This window comes from Rutidosis leptorrhynchoides, chromosome 3 (genome assembly GCF_046630445.1).
Source record: "Rutidosis leptorrhynchoides isolate AG116_Rl617_1_P2 chromosome 3, CSIRO_AGI_Rlap_v1, whole genome shotgun sequence".
NCBI lineage: Eukaryota > Viridiplantae > Streptophyta > Magnoliopsida > Asterales > Asteraceae > Rutidosis > Rutidosis leptorrhynchoides.
The window spans coordinates 385,240,198-385,258,958 of NC_092335.1; positions in this window are offsets into that span (position 1 = coordinate 385,240,198).

Here is an 18,761-nt window from a genome sequence, read left to right on the forward strand (position 1 = left end):
GCAAGAATGAATGCTAGTATCGACCTAAACAACTAAGTTGTATCAATACCGGGTAAGACACAAGGTCGGTCAAAATGTGTTCAATTAGTCCTATGGCTCGTTACGACTCGATTATATAGCATGTGAATCAAGTTGTCAAGTTTCATGCAAGAATCAAGTATAAGAGAAAAGTTATAATGATTAAATGAAGTATGAGTTAAGTTTGAATAAAAGTCAATTTTAGTCAAGTCAAAGTCAACAAAAAAGTCAACACGTTCGGGTCGGGTCTCGGACAATTTTTCTGAGTTATATAATCATATATGAGCATGTTAGAACAAGTTACATGTTAATCGGAGGTGCGTAGCATAGTTGGATTTAAACGTGAAAACGCAAAATTGAACATGCCCTTTTCTAGGCAAACGTCGCGCCGCGCCTAGGTGGGCCGCGCCGCGGCAATACACGTGGGCTGATCCCTGGGCTGTTTCAAGTGTTCAAGTCTCGAACCAAACTTCATTTTAACACAACTAATGAACCGTAAACACTTAAAACGCATGACATACATCGTTGGAAAGGTATTTTAATGAGGAATACAACTAAACACATATCATCAAACAATTACATCATTTAAAATGACCAAATCCTCATCGAATGATCGTTAAGAGTTCATCATTAAAGTTTCAAGTTCGTAAAACGCATTTCATGATTCGGGAACTTACTACACACATATAATATGCCGTTTCGTAGGTAATTACGCATACAATACAACTAAACACTTACCAACAATGTCTCATAGAATTCAAGGCATCAAAACTTCATTTTAACTGCTATCAAACCCTAACCAAGAATCATGAATTCAACATTTATGTTAATGAAGTTTTTCCAAGTCAACCTACATACTGAAATGAAGCTAATGATGCTAGTAACACTTTTAATACATGAGTTTTAACATTTAACAACATTAAATCACCCAAAACTCAAGATTAAACAAACCCTTTTTCAAGTTCATGCTAGTTTATGCAAAATAACGAGATCGAGCAAATAAATCACATATTCATATTAGACTCGAGCCATAGACACTAACTAACACACTTTTAAGTTTAAAGGTCTAATTTATGAAAATTAGAGATTTTAAAAAGCTTACCCCAAGCTAAGAAATTGGTACCAAATTGAAGAGGATGATGCAAGGATCACAAAAGTATAATTTGTTTTGATGCTAGCTTCCTTAAAATGATTTAGATGATGATTTAGTGTTGATGGAGAAAATGGGGTCTTGTTGCTAGTAAGAAAAGAAAGAAAAAGATAAATGGTGAATGGGAGAGAAAAAAGGAAGTAAGTGGGAGGTGGGTGGAAAAGTGGGTTGACTAGTTGACCTAGTCACTAGTTTACCCACGTATCAACATTAGTCCCTCGAGTTTAAAAGCGGGTGCGTAAATTAACCGAACGAATTATTTTTAAAACGCTAGAGTAAACGAGAGATGTTATAATTTAATAACGGAGTTATTAAAAATGCTAATTAACGAAAGATACGAATTTAGATAACGAGAGATATTATTAAAAAAAAAAGACGGCGTTAAAATAAATTTAACGGAAAAAGGCGGGTTATTACATAATATGTCCCGAACTCAAAGCTGAACAAGCTTCCACTGACATTCCAAAACCAAAAGTGTCAGTTGGTACCAAAGTTACCGAGGTTGAGTTGCCCATAGAGACCTCCAAACTGAAAGATCGAGGTTCTCCAAAGTCAACGATGAAATCGAGAAAATCATCCTCGAAACCAAAGGAACCCCAGGTTACCCAATCCAAGAAATCTCTTTCCCCGAGCCAAAAGGTTTACTCCAGTTACAAGGAAAAACTGAATCGTCCATTTCTGGAAGCTTCTTATGGGAAAAATGGGAAGATTACTGGATTTTATGATCAATATGGTTGGTTTCCACACAAACCCAGGAAACCTTCCATCGGATCAGGGAAAACCTCACCTACCAAAATTAAATTTGTTTCTAAACCTAAAAGAAATTCGTTTTCTCAACAAGTATCAAATAAGAAGTGGACAACCAAACCAAACTTGTCACCAAGTTCCACTTCTTTTACAAAATCAGTTAAGTGCTCTTCGAAAGAGTTACTCAAGTTAAAGCCGTGATCTCTGATTATGGCTAAAACTGATGATTTAATTCTCCATTGATTCCACAAAAACTATTTTTGAATGATACACCGTGTATCAAATCAAGGTGGAATTCAATGAGCATAAGTCAAATCGATAATACCTACAAATGGTATTCGAAATCGTTTTCAAAATGATTTGACTTCATTACGGCTTGTCCATATTTCAGTGGACAACCCGGTCTTCAAAAGTTTTTCAATCTTTCAAGTCTAGTTTGTAATTTTTTATTGTTTTTATTTTAAAATATAAAAATCAAAAATACGTCTTTATTTTTTAAAATGAAAAATACAAAAATATTTTCTTTTGTTTATGGCTTATGTACACATAACAGTGCAAAACTCATTCTTTAGTGTTTTTCTTGCAGGATGAATCGTCAATTCATCAGTTATCGAGGTTTTATGAATACAAGAGGACCGACCTTGTTTAAAGGGGGAGTGAAATTGTCAAAATCTATCCTTCTAAACATGTAAATGTTGAGGGGGAGTAGGTTATATTATCTTATCCTCAAAATCAATTGATAAAGGTTTAAAGTCACCTCAAAAGGATGTAAAGTCTTCTGCTAAGACACAACTGTCTGGATTAAGTCAGAAGTTGTAGTCCAGAATGGCTGAAGGGGTTTCGAAAAATCTTGAAAAGGAACCCTACGTATCGGCTAGAAGTCCTCCTGATGACACTCATCAAAATGATGAGGTTGAGCTTCAACATCAAACAGGGCCTGGAGGTCAAACTTATCTTGATGAGGTAGGTCTCTTTCATCCAACAGAGAGGCAATATGCCACTACTTCGGTAGATTTATCAGACCTCCGGAAGGATGATCTCCTTAAAATATCAGTCAGCTTCTAAGCCTGGCCACACACACTCCTTAGAGAGTGCAACAACTGAAATAGATTTGCCACCTCATGACATATCAATGACTTCGGGGCTCGATGTAACAACTTCCTACAGTATATCGATTTCGACCGACACCAATGCAGTGTTAGGTACTGTTGGAAGGCTAGGAATAACCAAGAGCGGCAAAGTCGCACAAAAGTTCCATGATACTTCATTCATGGGGGCGGATAGCTTGCTAACGCCGACTGGAACTTCGGTGACCAGTCATCCTCAATATCCACCGAGGCTAAACTTGGACCTACCAATTCCGGTGAGGTCCTCAAATTCGAAAAAAAAATTGGTCACAGAAAAGTTGTCTATTATAACAACTAGCATGCCTGTTTTAAACCTGTCTAGTGTAACAACTAGCTTGACTTTTACAAAACTAAAAACGTTTTCTGAAGATCCTGTTTTCCTGAGGATCAGATTTTTATCACAAAAATTCTTGTATCTTGCTCATCTTGCTCCTTTTAACCCAGAGTGATTTTGTTAGAGTTTGATACTTGTACCGTGCCGCATTTCTAAAACCAGAGAATAGCTGTGGATGGCACAACCTACCTTACACAATGTCACAAAAGTTTTTGAGATTTAATTGTAATTTGTTATATCTACCAACCAAGCATGGTGTACGTGAAGATTCAAAAATGTCAAATGTCAAATGGTTGATTAAAGAGAAGATAATGTTATTTCTAACAACAAGTTACAAAGGGTCTTCTACTCACGCTTCCGCATCTAAAAGACAAATCTACAAAGTAATGGTCAACTACACAACGCTTCCGCAACTCAAAGTCAATCTTCAGAGTAGTTATTTAAGTTTGAGTAATGACCACTACTCAACGCTTCCGCAATGCAAAGTTAATCTTTAGAGTAGTTATTTAAGATTGAGTGATGTCCATTACTCAACGCTTCCGCATCGCAAGTTTATTCAACAACTGAGGGGGAACATTCAGATATTCCTTTATCAAGTTTAATCCTCTCAATTCCATCATTCAATTCAAGAATCGTAATGCTTCAACAAATGTTGCTGGGAAGATTTAATGTGTAAAGAAATTCATTGTGAAGATCTTATCAAATCCGCAGCATTCAAGAGATAGCTAAAGTTGAAGAGTTTTTTTTTTGTGATCTTCATCAATATAAAAGAGCTTCAGAGATGTCCACACTCCGAGCCACAACAATGTAAAGTTCAGAAGATGAAGAAGAGTCGGACACAACTCACATCTTAGGGGGAGATTGAAAGGATTTTATCCTGTTCGATTAAAGATGCGAGTTGGTGTAGATGTTTTGCGTATGACACAACTCACATCTTAGGAGGAGATTGTTAGGATAAAATCCTAACAGTTTAGATTGGAGTCTCGTTGTCAATTAAATAGACGCAGTTTAATGAATTCATGAGGGACGGACGTTAAACGTTTTAAGAGGTGATTTTGTGCTTAAAGTGTAAGTAACATGGTATAGGTATAAATACCATGTTACATCCCAAATCTCCTCAAACCTTTGCCATTAGAAAAACCCTAATCATTTTGAGAGAGCACCTTAGCGTGTGTTTGCTCTCAATCCCCCATCCCCACCAATAGTTCAAGAAAGTTTGTGGAAATCAATCCAATCTTGGTATTGATTTCCACCAAGATCCATTGTTATTGATTAATAGATCAATATATTTATAAGTTGATTATTGTTTGATCTGTTTTATTCCTATTATCATCATCATACCGTTTGTTTTGTGAGTTATACACATATACACGACACACACACATATCTATTAGTCTAATTCATCAAAACCGAATTAAACACGAAATCGAAGCTCTAAATCGTACACTAACACAGGCGAACTGAGTTTGAATCCTAAATGGATCCGGGAGAAAACACCATTGGGGTCAATCTGGAGCTATATATTTCAGGCAGATTGATTAATATGATGGACAGAACCAGACTCGAACGCATGACCTAAACCCAAGCCCCACACACAAGGTGTAGGGATACCATTGAGGCAAGCCTGCAATGGTCACAACAGGCGTTTTTAGAGCTATCACATGTTTAGTTATCCGATTACCCTAGTCTTTATGGTTGCTTTCGATGGATGAAATTTTAATTTCCATGAATTAGGGACAAGAGAAAAACACCACCGTGATAACAAACTTGATTTCATGTTGATTATTTACATTATAATTGATAAGCTTCTAGAATCAAGCCATATCCTCATTCAATTGGGTCTTATTTGGCCCTTGCAGGATCCGGATGAACTAAGTTGTCTTGGACCTTGGTCATATTTTCTTAGTGTTGGTTGAAACTTTGTGGCTTGACATCATACCCAGTCTCTACAAGGTGCTATGACTGGGCATGGGAGGGTTAACAAGACTAACAAGACTAAAAACGAGCCGAGTCGAGCCCGAGCTTGATAGTATTCGAGCTCGGCTCGTTGGACTTTTAAAAAGTTCGAGCTCGAGCTCGGCTCGTTTCGAGCTTTAAGATTTTAGCTCGAGCTCGGCTCGTGATATATGTAAAAAGCTCGAGCTCGGCTCGTAATAAGCTCGACTTTATTTTTATTTGGGTGTTCAAGCTCGATATTTTTTTTACTTGGGTGTTTAAAATCCTTTTACTGTTATTAAATAAAGTCTAGAATTTATCAACCTGGCCCAAGAAAGCTAAGGCCTGTAACGGCCCAGGCAAAAATAAAGAATTAGTATGTTAATTTCACAATTGATGTTAACGAGGAAAACAAACCCGCGCTTCGCTGCGGTGTGATTTCGATTGATTAACGGTCGGTAGTTTTGATCGGTTAGCGGTCGGTTAATTGAACGTTTATCTAGTCATGACAGGAAGTGATCTTATTCTAAAAAGAATATAGGGAGCCTATTTTTAAAATTTATTAGTGATATAAGATCGCACCAGCTACCTTAAACTAAATAATATTTGAACATAAAATTTTACTATAATGTAATTTGAATACATTTGTTAACATGTGGTTTTTGAATAATTAAAGCTTCAAATGGAAGTCATGTATAGTAAACATTTGAGGCATGGCACGAAGGTACTATAAGTCACTCAGGAAGTCGATTAAAAAAAAAAAAAATTTGGGCCAAAAAAAAAAAATAAAGTTACAAACCATGTTTAGAATCGAACTCAAGTGGCGCCGAAAAGTAACACAGTGGTTAACCAACCAAGCTGGCAAGCAATTTTTGATTTTTTTCGTAAACAATAGATATACTATTGGCAAGAAAGTTTGAAACTGGAGTACATAACACAAAAAAGAAAAGAAAAAGAAAATTAATTAACGAATGACGATTTTACCCTCTCGAACAGTGTCACGCTCACGATGATTAGTATTATTCGATAATATAGAAACTGAAAAGCTGGGAAGTTTATATTTGTTAGCGATGTGGGATAAACTTTTCTAACCAAACTAAATACGGAGTAAATATATCTTGGAAATTGGGTGGGTGGTTGGGGAAATAAGTGGGTGTATGTCATTGGACATTGCATCTGTAGTATCCGTATATCTTCCTAAGTTCCTATTTTTACTTTTATTAATTTATAAGTAATATAACTTAATAAATAATATATATATATATATATATATATATATATATATATATATATATATATATATATATATATATATATATATATATATATATATATATATATATATATATATATATATATATATATATATATATATATATAAAGCTCGTTTAGGCTCGCGAGCTTAAACGAGCTCGATATCATAAGCTCGAGCTCGAGCTCGTTTACTAAACGAGCTTTAAGTTAAGCTCGAGCTCGAGATCGAGCTCGTTTAGGCTGGCTCGAATCGAGTTTTATAACGAGCCGAGCTCGAGTAGCTCGCGAATAGCTTGGCTCATTTACAATATTAATTTATAAATAACTTTTATCTTAACAAAATTCATGCAATTTAAATTTTTTTTATTAACTTCACAATTTTACCCTTATTTTTTACCGCCATTTTTATCTTACATTCATAAATTATGATTATGATTATGAATTATGATGATTCAGTATCACATGAATGCAATACCAAAACATTTTTTCATCGTTTGAAAAGTTGTAGGTTTTCTATGTTCGTGTTACTCAACAAGGGAGAATAATCCGACCTAATATTCTAATGTACAAAATCCATCAGGAATACTTCTAGCTGTTTCCAATCTTTCCCTGACCACTCCAAAATTCAAACCTGAGACCCATGCATGAACAAAATTCTTGAAAAACCGAAACATAACCGGTACCGTACCAGTACCGAAAATTGGTGCCGGCAGGGAATCGGTTTCGGTTCTTAATTTGGGGTAAATTAAGTTTCAGTACAATCAGGATTGGTACCAGTTCGGTACAAGAAAACCGATTTTGAATACCGAAATTTTTTTACAAGCAAAGTAACAACTTTTATTATATTCATCATAAGGTAAATGGTGATACTCATGATTATTTTTCATATATTGCATATTCTTCACGATTACATAAATATTAAAATTAAAATATACAGTTGAGCCACTGTTTTGCATATATCATGGGATGTTAAATACAACATATATTGCGTATTATTTGTGGCTGGAAATATCAAAATGTGTTTTGCGTTACATGATTATAGCATAATAGTTGTATATTGTCTGATGCACAATTGTGCCTGCTATTCACGAAGTAACATTACATTCTTATTAAAAATACACTAGTGGGGCTTTTTTCAATGGTTGCAAGTGCAACCAGTACCAAAGGCATACATCCGCCCCTGTATTATTCCCAAAGGTCGTTTCTTTAAAGGTAACTTGTCGGTATCATCCAGCGAGGGAATTTAACCACCTTCGCGATCATATGCCACGCACGCACGCGCTTGCGGGAGGAAACCTGAATCGCATTGCAGAAATCCAATCCTTAAACCATCCCGAGGGGCAGGCGAACTGAGTTTGAATCCTAAATGGATCCGGGAGAAAACACCCTTGGGGTCAATCTGGAGCTATATATTTCAGGCAGATTGATTAATATGATGGACAGAACGAGACTCGAACCCATGACCTAAACCCAAGCCCCACACACAAGGTGTACGGATACCATTGAGGCAAGCCTGCAATGGTCACAACGGGCGTTTTTAGAGCTATCACATGTTTAGTTATCTGATTGCCCTAGTCTTTATGGTTGCTTTCGATGGATGAAATTTTAATTTCCATGAATTAGGGACAAGAGAAAAACACCACCGTGATAACAAACTTGATTTCATGTTGATTATTTACATGATAATTGATAAGCTTCTAGAATCAAGCCATATCCTCATTCAATTGGGTCTTATTTGGCCCTTGCAGGATCCGGATGAACTAAGTTGTCTTGGACCTTGGTCATATTTTCTTAGTGTTGGTTGAAACTTTGTGACTTGACATCATACCCAGTCTCTACAAGGTGCTATGATTGGGCATGGGAGGGTTTTTTTTTTTTTTTACGAGGAACCCCACTATGGGCCAGAGCACATTGGCCCCCCCACCGCAGGTAAACCCCGGGTAAACGGCAAGCCAGCCCTCCACCGCTACCAGGTAAGGCATTCTCCAGTTTGGTCATTAAATGCGGGCACCCCTTAGGATTGAACCCGAGACCTCCCCTTCACTGAAAGTGCTGGTGGCCACCCAGGCTAGGCCTGGATGGTTTTGGGCATGGGAGGGTTAACAAGACTAAAAACACACAATATTAATTTATAAATAACTTTTATCTTAACAAAATTCATGCAATTTAATTTTTTTTATTAACTTTACAATTTTACCCTTATTTTTTATCGCCATTTTTATCTTACATTCATAAAATATGATTATGAATTATGATGATTCAGTATCACATGAATGCAATACCAAAACATTTTTTCATCGTTTGAAAAGTTGTAGGTTTTCTCCGTTCGTGTTACCCGATAAGGGAGAATAATCCGACATAATACTCTAATGTACAAAATCCATCAGGAATACTTCTAGCTGTTTTCAACCTTTCTCTGGCCACTTCAAAATTCAAACCTGAGACCCAGGCATGAGCAAAATTCTTGAAAAACCGAAACAGAACCGGTACCGTACCAGTACCGAAAATTGGTGCCGGCAGGGAATCGTTTTCGGTTCTTAATTTTGGGTAAATTCAGTTTTAGTACAAGCGGGATCGGTACCAGTTCGGTACGAGAAAATCGATTTTGAATACCGAAATTTTTTTACAAGCAAAGTAACAACTTTTATTATATTCATCATAAGGTAAATGGTGATATTCATGATTATTTTTCATATATTGCATATTCTTCACGATTACATAAATATTAAAATTAAAATATACAGTTGAGCCACTGTTTTGCATATATCATGGGATGTTAAATACAACATATATTGCGTGTTATTTGTGGCTGGAAATATCAAAATGTGTTTTGCGTTACATGATTATAGCATAATAGTTGTATATTGTCTGATGCACAATTGTACCTGCTATTCATGAAGTAACATTACATTTTACATTCTTAATAAAAATCAGGGAGTATTTTTCTCACCATGCAGATCATCTACTCTTGTTTTGTTTCTTCATGTAGTAATATATATCAAGTAGCAATATATCAATAAATGATTTAAGTTGTAGAATTTCTCATCACCAACTACATTTCAAGAATTCGGTACCATTCGGTACAACAACAACAACAAGAACAACAACAAAACTCAATACCACATAAGTGGTGTATGAGAGAGGTGAGATGTAGACAATCCTTTTCCTATCCGAGAATAAAGACAAGTCATTTCTCTACTCAAAGTGAAAACACTCTCAAAGGTTAGAGAAAGTCACCCCTCTCTCTATTCGACGGATAGAGAGATTGCTTTCGAGTGGACCTCTGACCAATAAGTAATTTTTTTTTAAATAAAATAAAAATTAAAAATAAAATTGAGACGCCATGAAAATAACAAAATCAAATTTTCATGGGTTTTAAATCCTTCCTGAAATTTAATTTAGGCTCTAAGAGTCGGTTAAGTCGCCAACAAATTGACGCTTGCTGTCGACTCCATAACTAGAGCCGTATCAGTACCATTCGGTATTACGTCGAAAATACTGGTACCGGTACCGATACCGAACCGATAACGTTTTCTTAATTCGGTACGGTATTCGGTTCTTAATTTTTGGTACTTTTGATTTCGGTACGGTTTCCGTACCGACCTCATCCCTACTGAGACCTCTAAAATATCCAGTTGTTGCTCTATACATCCAGTTTTTTCCCCATCATTTATGGTTGTTTGTTTGATCTGATACATCTAGTTGTTGTTGAATAATATTAGGAATAGCGATAGTCAATCAAGGGTTGTACGAGTTGGTAAAGAGATAATTGACGTTTATTTCTAACAACGATATCACTCTGATTCAAATGACATGATTCGCTATCTGATTTAACAATGTGAAATTAATCACCACATTTTTAGAAAAAAAGTATGTAAATTGCTACACTCTGGTAGCTAAAACTACTCCCAAGTATTTATTTGTTGACTGTTTAGGTGTGAAAAATTATTAGGTAATATTTTGATCTTGTTAGTGTTGCATCTGTATTATATATGTATTTATGAGCGTTCCCTTAAGATTTTGTTGCATCTGTAAAATATATGTACTTTTAGGCGTTTTTTCAATTGAGTTAGAACACAATGATTATTGGAGCAAATATATTTCAGTTTGGAAGCTAAATCCTAAAAGTACAGGGAATGCGTGTATGTAGGTTCGGGTTAACAATTTGTTTAACCTAATCAAAGCATGCCTTTATTATATAAACAAGTTTGGAAAGTTCAATCCAGCTTGAATACTATAAGGGATTAACCTTGACACAACCTAGTAATCCATTTACTTCAATGTGACTGAACATTTTATGGGTTACTCATTTACTTAAAGTATAAATGTCAAAAATGTCATTGAAAATATGGCATCCTAGCCATCTAAATAGACCATTTTCTTCTTGTTTTAAAATTTAAACAAAAAATAATCAACAACTTGAAACTTGTTTATTCCTCTAATCCTAAAAGATGCATAGATTATTACATTGTCACTTGCTCCACTCATTCTCCACTTAATCCAATGTGCTATGCAAAAGCATATACTTGAGTGGTATTTAATTGTTTGTGCTATGTGTTGTATGCATCACTTTCACAATTATTCAAATTAATTTTAATTAATCAGACAATTATATTGTATGATGATAAATTTAGTTGCAACAAAGATAAAATTAACTTTAGTAATTGCCAATAATTGTTACTCCCTTCGTCATAAATGTTGGTCTCATTTTTTTTTTTTTTCAATTTAAATCTATATATTTTTGTTTATAATATATAACACTTGATCAAAATTATACTAATAAAAACGAGTTTATAAACCTAAACTTATATAAATTTTTTCAAATATTACATAAAGTAAATAAAATATCAAAAATTGAATTAATAAATAAAGATTTTTAAAAGTTAAAGTGGCACTCTTAGCCTATGGGATTATATATCACAAAAAAGTTTTTACAAAATCTATAGTTTCTATTAAAATTATATAATGATGATGTCATTATTAGACTAATATTTTTGTTAAGAAAAAATCAAAAAGAAAAAGAAAAAAATCTAAGCCCTTAAAGTGATTTATTAATCTAATTAATGACTAATTAAATTAAATCTACTTATTTATTTATTTTATGTTTTTTGGAAAAAAAAATCACTCTCATTAATTATTATTATATTATTCAAATTCAAATATGAGTTCTATTTACGAGATTAATTACGTTATATATGTATGTGAAATACACGTCTCAATAAAAAGTTTTATGTAGGCTTTTATGACAAGGAAAATAGTAATTGTGATGAAAATTGGAAAATGATGGTGAGAGAATATATGTAGTTCATTTATTCCGACCAAATTAAGTACATCAATGTGTCTGTAAAAACAACGAGAAGTTTCTTAGTCGGAATCCGTCGGGTCATTAAACTAAATGACTTTAGCGTTTAAATTCACTTATACCTAAAACTAGTGAAATGACCCGTGACTTGTTTAAACGAAACAGTTTAATGATATGTTTTAGCTATTAAGTGAACGTAAATACTAAAGTTATTTAGTTTAATTACCGTGAAACCACAGATGAAAGGACCCGTTCATACCGATTATAAACGATTCACAATAGTTGATTTTATTGCGAGGTATTTGACCTCTAAATGATATATTTTACAAACATTGAATTCGTTTTTAAAAGACAAACTTTCATCACATCGAAAGTTGACGGCATGCATACCATTTCATAATATATTCAACTATAATTTACTTAATAATGTTCTTGATGAACTCAACGACTCGAATGCAACGTCTTTTGAAATATGTCATGAATGACTCTAAGTAATGTCTCTAAAATGAGCAAATGCACAGCGAAAGATTTCTTTCATACCTGAGAATAAACATGTTTAAAAGTGTCAACCAAAAGGTTGGTGAGTTCATAGGTTTATCATAAGCAGTAAAATTCATCATTTTGATAGACCACAAGATTTAAATACAGTACACCTATCTCGTGTACAAAACTATTTTTCATAATGCTTAGCAGAGTAGGTTCGTATCCTTTTCTCCCCCGTAGGTTGCCTCGTGATTTTTAAATAACCGTACACATATCTCGTGCACAAAAATAATATACATAACCTGTGTATAAAAATCAATCTCTCGATACATAACATTTAATTTGATTTCATTGCTCAACATGGTAACCGACCTTAACATATAATGCGCATCAATAATATCCCCAAAAACAGAACATCTCGTCTGTATAATATATAAACTTCGAAGTACTAAACACCACGCCCACTAGCCCTTCCGTCTAGTGAACATTCATGGTGGGGGTGTTAAACCCGGTAGCTACCTTTAGGATTCGCGTGAATTAGGGCCATACCCGTTTTCTAAATCTTAGGTTACCAAGCAATAATAATCAGGGGAAATATTCATATCAATTAGTGGCAATTATAACGTCCAACTAATTCAATCATAATCAATAGAACTTCTGTCTGCATAATAATTCATTCGAGGAATGTTTTGCTTGTGTCATATCGCGTCAAACATTTATAAAAGCATTTCATGTATTCTCAATTCAAAATATATTTCAAAAGCATTTAATAAAGCAGGTATAAAAACAGCGCATGTATTCTCAGTCCCAAAAATATAAAGAGTAAAAGGGAATCAAATGAACTCAAAATACGATATTTTGTAGTATAAATATGCATACGACGGAACTGAACAATGCAGGGTTGGCCTCAGATTCACGAACCTATATCATTTATGTATATATTAACACATATAATTGTAATCGAACAAATTTATATATTATTATTAGTGATATAATTTTTATATTAATAAATTATATGTTTCATTAATAATTAATTTAAATATTTCTTATTTTATGTACTTTAGGTAAGTATTTATTATAAAACGTTAATATAGATATGTTATATGTATTAACTATACTATTATATAACTAAAAATCATTTGATAAGATAACATTAATAATAATAAATAAAAAGTTGTATTATTTTATAATAATAATATTTGTAACTATACTTAATAATGATAATAATTATGATACTTTTCATAATAATGCTAATAATGATAGTTTTAGAAATAATGATGTTTATAATGATAATAAGAATAACAATATTGGTTTTAATTATAAGGATACTACTAATAATAATATTACTAATACTTATGATAATAATAATAAAACTATATTTATGTTAATAATTGTGACAACCCGGAAATTTCCAACCAAATTTAAACTTTAATCTTTATATGATTCCAACACGATTAGCAATATTTATTAAGTTAAATTTCAAGAATTTTAAACTATGTTCATACATGCATTCAACCTCGACCAAGTTCCAACGATTCACGAACCATTAAACGAATATGATTATATATGTATATGTGTATATATATTATAACTTGAAACGTAAACAAAATATTAGATTAAATACTTTATATGATTGTATCTGTTTCAAAATGTTTATCAATGGAATTAGAAGATAAGATCAAATGATTGAATTATCAGATATATTAAATTATGGTTACAAGTCTCTGTTGAAAGGCCCACGTTGATTTGAGAAATCTTTTCATTTTAACAATATTCGGAAAATGGTAAAGTGATTTATAAATATGAACAAATTGTCAATCATTGAGAACTAGACAAAGGAATGTGGAAGATTGAATCTCATAAAGACTCGATTGATCTATTTAGTTTCAAACGTACAAAAACGTTTTCAGTTTAAAAAGAACTTTATTATTAAAATGTATATAACTTTTATAAATATCTAGAACCACTTTTGACAACTCATTACTTAACTAGTATGATAAAGATAACGATATTTATATTTTATTTTATTAAATATATATAACGATTTAAATTAATATTATATATATTTATACGCGTATTATACGTACATAGTTTTATACTTTTACTATACTTAAACTTTACCTTTACTTTATTTTTACTTTACTTTAACTTTAATAATTCATACTTTAATAATTCATACTTTAATAATTCACTTTAATAATTCATACTTTAATAATTCACTTTAATAATTCACTTTAATAATTCATACTTTAATAATTCACTTTAATAATTCATACTTTAATAATTCACTTTAATAATTCAAAAATCTATTATAAATAGAATTCAATAGATTTCATTATTTCATAGAAACTTGAAAATAGTTTTCTCTAAACTCTCTCAATCGATTTACATATATATATTTACTCCGTATTATCTCAAGATATTATTAGTATACATAAAATATTACGACGGAGTGCTGTCCGAGTGATTTCGAAGTTGTTTTTTCGAGTGGGATAGGATTAAGGAAATGATGGGTTATAGCTATGGAGGTGATTGAGTATGGTTCATGGGTATGCTCGTGAGGTCAATATAGTGTTTATCATCTCCGTTGCGTTTACGTACCTTTCCTGCAATATTGAATCTCAATATTGATATGTGAGTACTCATAATTTAATTTTTACATACTAATAGTGTATCCCTGACTAGTGCTCGAGTATATAGGATTATGCATGCTTGTACTTTTGATATTGCCATTAGATAGGTTATGTTGATTCCTGAATTAGTTACATATACGATTGAGATAAGGTATAAGATATGCATGTCGTTGGAAAGCTAGCGAAAAATAGTTGAATTTTGGTTTAAGAATCACTTGAATCCAAGTAACGGTTAGAAAGTTATGAAATACACAAATTGCATAATTAATTTCATAATTAAAATTGCTGATGATAATTAGTGAACTAATTTTCTGGGTTATAAAAAGTGGTTATTTGGATTCTACTCGTCGAGTAGATGAATTTTCATATAAAGCACGTCTCGTTTCGTTGAACGGTTGTCAAGTTATGGACAAAAGAAGTTTTACAAATTTTGATGAAATGTCGAAATGGGAACTGAAATTCTCGCTGATCTGCGTTGTTTCATATATAAAAAAAATATCACTGAATTCTTTGCTGTAAGGTCTAACAAACGACTCTGGCTGTTTGTCAATTCGAGTCTCGACGATTTTTCTAAAAATCATCAAAGTTGACGGTTTGGTCACATTTTAAAATTCTAAAAAGAGCTGAAACTTTCTTATTTAAAAATGTCAGTTTTGTATCAGTTGTCATGGTCGGCCTGATATGTATTTACTCTTGCCAAAAATCATGTTATATCTTTGTGGTAACGAGAATTTGCAGGCTTTGACCATTGTCAATACGAGTTTTGAGGAATTTTCTAAAAATCTCCAAAGTAGGCTACTCGGTCACTTTTGTAAATTTATTAAAGCTGGAAAATTAACTTTGAAACGCCGAAAACGCGTTGGCAACTACGAGTTGTCTAGGTTTAGTTTACTTCTGTAATATTTATGCTTAATCTTTTTGGTAATGTGTAACTTTTATCTTTGGCCGTTTATCAATCGGAGTTCCGATAATTTTTCTAAAAATAGCTAAAGTGGCCCGTTTAGTCATGTTTGACCGAAAATCATTTTTGTATAAGTTATTATATATTTGCATGCGACCTCATTTTTACTTTGACCTTTGACTTTTGACTTTAACCTTTGACTTTTGACTTTGAACTTTGACTTTTCCTGTTAACTTTTCAGTTAACTTTTTGTGTTGATTTTCTCTAAAAAAAAAAAAAAACCTAAAATACTATTTTATGATTATGAAACCATTTGTGTTACGTTGTTTCACACGTCACCTTTTACTATAATCTTAATTGAGCATGAGTAATATAACATGTTACTATACTGTAGAGTCAGACTCGAGCTATAGGATAGGATTACACTATGACCTGACCTAAATTGCTATACAAATATTGACCAACATATAAATATATATAATTAATATAGGTTCGTGAATCCGAGGCCAACCTTGCACTTGTTCAATGACGTTATATGTATTTTTACTACAAAATACAGTATGGTGAGTTTCATTTGCCTTTTTACCCTTTATATTTTTGGGACTGAGAATACATGCGCTTTTATAAATGTTTGACGAAATAGACACAAGTAATTGAAACTACATTCTATGGTTGAATTATCGAAATCGAATATGCCCCTTTTTATTAAAGTCTGGTAATCTAAGAATTAGGGAACATACACCCTAATTGACGCGAATCCTAAAGATAGATCTATTGGGCCTAACAAACCCCATCCAAAGTACCGGATGCTTTAGTACTTCGAAATTTATATCATGTCCGAAGGAGGATCCCGGAATGATAGGGGATATTCTTATATGTATATTGTTAATGTCGGTTACCAGGTATTCACCATATGAATAATTATTTTTGTCTCTATGCATGGGACGTATATTTATGAGAACTGGATATGAAATTCTTGTGGTCTATTAAAATGATGGAAATAAATGATTATGATAAACTAATGAACTCACCAACCTTTTGGTTGACACTTTAAAGCATGTTTATTCTCAGGTGTTAAAGAAATCTTCCGCTGTGCATTTGCTCATTTTAAAGATATTACTTGGAGTCTTTCATAGCATATTTCGAAGAACGTTGCATTCGAATCATTGAGTTCATCAAAGATTATTATTAAATCAATTTATAGTTGGATAGTGTATATTATGAAATGGTATGCATGCCTGTCAATTTTCGATGTAAAGAAAGATTGTCTTTTAAAAACGAATGCAATGTTTGTAAATTGTATCATATAGAGGTCAAATACCTCGCAATGTAATCAACTATTGTGAATCATTTATAATGTATATGAACGGGTCCTTTCAGTTGGTATCAGAGCGGTGGTCTTAGCGAACCAGGTCTGCATTAGTGTGTCTAACAGATAAGTCGATAGGATGCATTAGTGAGTCTGGACTTCGACCGTGTCTGCACGTCAATAGTTTTGCTTATCATTTTGTGTAAAAAATTAACTACTTATTATCCTCAGGAAATTACCTGCTTATCATTTTTAGTCTAAGACACGTCTTGCTGCATTGATTGCATGAATAGTGTATAGACAAAAATTCATATCTTAGCGTATCTGCTAAATCATATCTTATCGTATCTATTACTGTAAACGTTGCCTGATATATCCCGTAAATTCCTCCGTAATTTACGAAATCTTTTGTTCTATATATATGGATATTCTATGTAATTAGAATACCATCCGATAACCGAAAATCATTTCATATCGAAAAAAAAAATAATAAAAATCCTTATTCAATCGTACGAAATGGAATTCATCATTAATTTAAGTTCCTCGGATTTCGAAATGGAATCCCACTCCAGCTCCGAAAGCAGTGTGACCAGAATAGATCAACCAATCAGTCATCACCTATTCTGGATGAATTGGGGATAGGTTCGTAGCCTCCTCAATCATTGGAGACAAGAAGAAGGTGATCCCTTCCATCCACCACATTGCCCTCTTGATGAAGAACCTGAAGCATTTACCGGCGAACCTGTTCAAAACACCATTTTCTCGCTCATTTCCAGAGTATCTCATCACGATTATATATTACATCAAATTTTAGATTTTATTTATCCGCTCGTCCGAACCGACAATCACCCCGGTGTAATAGAAGAAGTCAACGAGCTTCGCGCTCGGGTAGTGGTTTTGGAGAATATGGTGCAGAGATTACAAACACCAGCAGCAGCATCAGCAGCATAACCAGTAACACCATCATCAACGCCAATAGTACCATTACCACCCCAACCATAACCACGTCGTAAACCTCAACTTTACACTCTGTCCCACGAGCACCAATGTCATACGCCCTGTAGATACCAAGGAATACCAACAACAATAACCGACGAAGTATTAATTCATAACTTCATTGGAGAAACATTCCGCGCAGATTATGTAATCTCTAAAGTCTTAGAGATTATCTAATCTAGCCCTAACCATAAATCAGTTAAGCGAACCAAAATGATAGAAGGAAGAGTAGAAACCCTGACAAAAATGGTGTGTGATTAACAAGCTAAACTTGTTTTACCAACAGCATCAACAGTACCGTCAGCGTCACCAGCATCATCAGTACAGTCAACATCAGAATCAACAACACCTATAACATCACAAACTCCGTCAGCACAAGAATCACTATGGACATCATTACGAATCAATAACCCGTATATTGTATCAACGAGTTATGAAGAATTAACTCATTCCCTTTGAAGAAATTATATGTATATTTTATATATTTTGAAATAAAAATAAATCTTTCCGTGCTAAGCTATTGTGTGTGAATCTTAACTACTCGGTTAATTCATATTACAAATATGCAATAA